A 5,761-nucleotide genomic window follows, 5' to 3' on the forward strand; every position below is an offset into this window, starting at 1 on the left:
TACAGCTGCGTGAAACTCGCCGGGGCTGTCGAAGACCGAAACTCATGACCCGGTAAAAAATAATCCATTAGTGTTGATAAACGATGAAACCTTTGCGCGCTGCTCGGGTCAACGGAATCTGGCCAATAGCCCTTAATAAATCCAATTTTGTCACAAATTTTGAGGCACTGACCTGATGCGACACAGTACCTCCCATTCTTCTGCAGAGGAAGGAGTCTGTGGTTTTGTAACAGTATTCAGTTTCCTAGATCTGTACAAAACGAAACGGACCATCAGATTTTTTTACTACAACACAGCCGAGGACCAGATGGGAAAACGGAAGGCTCGGCTAATTCTGTTATCCAGCAATACTGGACTTCTCCTTTTCTAAAACCTCTCGTTATTCAGCGGAACCCTGTAAAAACGTTGACGGACAGGAGCAGCTTCGCCCACCCTCGATATCATGCTCCAACTCCTTTCGTTTGAGTTTGAACATCCGAGAACAGCTCCGGGAACTCCCGAAAGCAAACTAATCAATTCTTGACTATGTGTCGCATCTAAATGTTGAAGATTAGAAGGCAGATTTTTCAACGTTTCAGAATTCTTAAAACGACCTAGTAACACGCCGTCATCAGGATGAGAGATTTTAATTCGTCCACAGGGCATACTCATGTCCGGTGTGACACCTGCCTGAGGGGGCTGTCCCACTAGCACCACCCGGCGCCACTGGCTTTGAAACCAATCGGCTACCTGATAATAAAGGCTTAAGGAGATTTACATGACCAGACTTGGGATCTCTGTTCTTTTCTTCGGTCCTGGCGTTCAGAATCGTGTAATATCCACGGGCCCCGCAATGTATTATCTCTACGGGCCAGTATAGTTTGGCTTGGAATGGGGAATCTACTACAGGCAGAAGCGCGATGACCTCGATCTCCAACGCTAAAGCTAAACTTCCGATGTTCAGTGTAACGGTCAACAGCTTTTTCATGGTTCATTTCCCCCCTGATTTTTATATTTAAACAGTTTCCAGCTAACTCACCAGCTAAGAAAGCCGACGACGGAAACCCGTTAGAAGAGGGGTACGTACCTCTGACAATTTTTTCCGGTGAGTTCTGAATCAATCCATTGATCACGTAAGACAGCTAATAACCCCCTGACTTGTGTGCAAAACCAGCTCGTTTTGGGCTAAAAACACAACTCTGTTGCGTAAACTTCCCTGGCTGCTAACCCCATCAACCACGGCAGACCATTTGTCTCTTTCACAGGTGTCCCGCTGCAATTTCCAGACCAGTAGGCTCTCAATCAATGATTTTAACGTAGAGATGAAAACGCGTCAAGTGCCCCTTGACTCTGGGCATGGTAGGCTGTGGGTTGATATGTTATACCGGCCGAGCCCCCAATTGTGTACGCCCTCCCTTATTAGGAGCACAACAATGAAGGAGGAAAAAGCGGTTTCGGCGGTTACAATACTCTTTATTTTGAGTCTCCATAACAAAGACTATCTCACAACTTCTCACTCTCGCAACGCAGCCGATCAAACATCACTGTCCCCTGGCCAGGGATCGATGTGACTGAAGGAACGCCCCCGAGGACGCCCAACAGGAAGCCTCTTATCACTAGGCACAGCACCTGTGCAACCGTGCACCAATCCACTCTGATTCCCTCACCGCTCCGCAGCGCACCTGTAGGGGGAGCACAAACAACACACCAACACAGCGCAAGAAGATAATACAAAAGTACAGCCGTGACCCACACACACACACACACACACCTCATGCTCACCAACACACACAACACACCAAACACACACCACACACACACACACACACACACACAGCAAATCACACACACACACACACACACACACACTCACCTCTCACACACGACACAAACCACACACACACACACACCACTCACGCTCACACACACACACACACAACACACACACAGCAATTCATCACGCTCCACACCACAACACCCACACACACACACACACACCACACACACAGCCGCTCACACACACACACACACACACCACACACACTACTAAACAGCACTCTTACACAGCACTACACAACTAACACAACTCTTACACAGACACACACACGCGCACTACCACACTCTTTAACACACACAGCGTACACACTTGTCTTACACACACACACACAGCTGCTTCACACACGACTCTTACACGCACACTCACACACGATCGCGTATTGCACGCACATTCTGTTACACAGCCGACATACGCGCTACCACACACGCGCACACACAACACACACACACACACACTAACACACTCTTACACAACACACACACACACTCTTACACCACACACACACACCACAACCAACACACGCGCACGTCTACACACACACAGTCAAAACACTTACACACACACTACACATCACACCACTCTCGCGACTACCACACACACACACAACACACACCACACACACTCACACACTAACACACTCATTTACACACTCACACAGCACACCACACACACACACGTGTGTCCCCAGAGACATCATACAGAGAAAGAGAGAGAGAGACAGAAAGGATTGTCTCGTGAATCACTGAACGGAAGCCTCCGCCCTTGAAACTAAAAAAACCCACAACGCATCACACACACAGTACTTATTATCAACTTTGATATTTAAATATATTATTTAAATGAATCCTAGATAGACCTATAGACACAGACCTCTGTTTTAAATTATATATAATATATATATACAAACACACACACACACCCCACACACCACATTTAAGTAAATGCAACTCATACAGACATAGACTTCTGGTTGTTTTTTAAATATATTTTAAATATATACACATATATCTTTCATATATATTTTATATAAAGATCATATAGATTTCATATAGCTATTGCTTTTATTTACAAGTATACACACACACACACACACACACACACACACACATTTATTTATTTATAATTTTATATGTTATATTTGTATTATAGTGATTTTGGTTCATTATTTTTGCGTTTAGTCAGGTTCGCTGAAGGAGGAGTCAGATAGATTTAGGCTCCTCGCCTGGAGAAGAAGCTAATAAATATTAAAATACACACACACACAGTCGCTGAAAAACACCGTACACGTGTCACTTCACTTCCTGTCCATCTGTGTTGTGGTTTGGCGTCTCAGTATATGTTGCACAAATTCTGACGAGTGTCTGCTCAACAGTTAGTCTTCCAGTCAATCATCCAGACACACTGCCACAGCTTACCGATGTTTCACATCCATAAATAAAACATACTCAGTTTACTCATACTAGCGCTACACACAGCTGCTGTTTATTTGCTCCGCTGACGCCTGGGTAACTTAACACAGCTTAACAAGCTTTATTAGCTCAGGAAGTTGAGTTTTTGAACGCTAGTTTTCAGTTTAAGCACCGCTGTTTTACACATTTTTTCTGATTTAAAGAGCCATGTTTAGTTTTAGCCGCACACATTAACATTAAGAGTTTTTTTAAGAGGATCCATTTCAGGTGTTTTAGCCATTTTAACATTATATTGTCTGAAGTTTAATTGTTCATGCATTGATGTTTCTAGTGTTCATCTCTGTTACTGATGTTGTTAGCTGCATTAGCAGATATTTGGGGTTTGGTGTTTTATAGCTGGGCTACTTAACATTACATTTTCTTGAATATTTCGCTGCGTTATCATTGATTTGTCTGGTGTTTAGTGTATTAACTGTTGTTTAATTTCTGGTATTAACTGTATTAGCACAGGTTTTTCTCTGGTGTTTTAAACTGTAATAGCGTTGATGTTTCCTGGCATTTTAGCTTTGCTAACATCGATGTTTCTGGCATTTAGCTGTGCTACAGTTGATGTTTCCTGGCATTTAGCTTTGCTACCATCGATGTTTCTTTCTGGTGTTTTAGCTGTGCTAGCATTGATGTTTCTGGCGTTTAGCCTTTGCTAACAACATCGATGGGTTTCTGGCATTTTGCTATGCTAGCATTGATGTTTCTGCCGTTTAGCTGTGCTAGCATTGATGTTTCTCTGGTGTTTAGCTGTGCTAGCATCGATGTTTCCGTGTTTAGCTTTGGCTAACATCAATGTTTTCTGGTGTGTTAGCTGTGCTAGCATCGATGTTTTTTCCTGGTGTTTAGCTTTGCTAACACTCGATGTTTCTGGTGTTTAGCCTGTGCTAGCATCGATGTTACCTGGCGTTTAGCTTTGGCTAACATCGATGTTTCTGGCATTTTGTTATGCTAGCATCGATGTTTTCTGGCGTTTTAGCTTCCATAACATCGATGTTTCTGGTGTGTTTAGCTGTGCTACATCGATGTTCCCAGTTGGCGTTTAGCTTCGCTAACATCGATGTTTTCTTCTCTGGCATTTTGCTATGCTAGCATTGATGTTTTCTGGCGTTTTTAGCTTTTCGCTAACATCGATGTTTCTTCTGGCATTTTGCTGTGCATAGCATTGATGTTCCTCCTGGGAGTTTAGCTTCGCTAGCATCGATGTTCCTGGCCTTTAGCTTTGCGAACATCGATGTTTCTGCCATTTTGCTGTGCTAGCATAGATGTTTCTGGTGTTTAGCTTGTGCTAACATCCACGTTTCTGGTGTTTAACTGTGTTTAACGTTTCCTGTGTTTTAGTGTAGTTTCAGCGTTGAGGTTTCATTCTGGTGTTTAGCTAAGCATTAGCCTTTGGTTCTGTTGTGTTTGCAGGCTTGCTGGTGGTAGGAGGAGGAGAAGGTGAAGTCTCTGCTGACCGCTGCAGGAGGACCAGGAGGAGCAGCTCCAGCAGGACCCAGCGCGAGAAGAAGGAGCTCCTGCAGGAGATGGAGAAGAAGTCACATCTTCTGCTCTGGGTGAGGCCAGCACCAACTGGGACAAAGTGCGCGCGACAAGCAGACGCAGAGTGGACCAGGACATCGTGGTGAGCTCAACGCTGCGCTAGTGTCGCGTTCTTCAGGTTGTTCCTCCACACTCATGAAAATGTGTGTCATCCACAGGCCGCCCAGCGTAAACTCCGGCAGGCCAGTACGAGCGTTTAAAACACTGGAACGTGCAGATGAAACCCGCCTGATGATGAACCCCCCCATCGGCCCCGGAGGTTCGTTATGTTCTCACAACATTAAAAATGCATAAAAACCGAGTTGATTTCTATTCTTCTGTCCGATTCTCCTAAAGAACGGAGGAGAGAGAGCATCCTCCAGTAATCTTCTCGCATCTCCGGTCCGCATCCCCTCGGTCAGCGAGACCGAATCCAGACCTCCACCGAGACCCGAGAGAGAGAAACAGAACAGCCTCGATTGTGACAACAACAGCAGCTGCGATGATATTGGACTGCGGAAACAACGAGAACAAAGAGCCAGCTGGATGCTGAGGCTGAATAAACCTGACAGAACCCTTAGATGAGTAGTGCTAGAGAGACTCGCCATAGCACTTAATAAACTTAGTTCAGCCGAAAAAGAAAATGTGCTCACCCTCAGTGAGTTGTGTTTCTTTCATCAGATCTGGAGAAATGTAGCATTGCATCAGTGTCTCAGCAATGGATGCTCTGCAGTGAATGGGTGCCGTCAGAAAACAGCTGATAAAAACATCCACAATAATCCACAGCACTCCAGTCCATCAGTTAACATCTGGAGAACACAAGACGTTTTTTAACTAAAATATGAGTCCATTATCCATGATAACGCATGATAGGTGTGTTCTGGTCTGAATCAGGAGAGAAATCTGCACAGATCAAGCAGTGTTTAAACAGCTAAAAACAAATATGTGTCTGGATTTTGATGTGAGAGAC

General features: G+C 44.5%; 1 pseudogene; it reads left to right on the plus strand.

Annotated features, from left to right (window-relative positions):
* LOC122134946 overlaps window positions 1-5,344 on the plus strand; it is a 12,470-nt pseudogene extending 7,126 nt beyond the window's left edge.
* The last annotated feature ends 417 nt before the right edge of the window (window positions 5,345-5,761 follow it).

Source organism: Cyprinus carpio, chromosome A22, assembly GCF_018340385.1.
Source record: "Cyprinus carpio isolate SPL01 chromosome A22, ASM1834038v1, whole genome shotgun sequence".
NCBI lineage: Eukaryota > Metazoa > Chordata > Actinopteri > Cypriniformes > Cyprinidae > Cyprinus > Cyprinus carpio.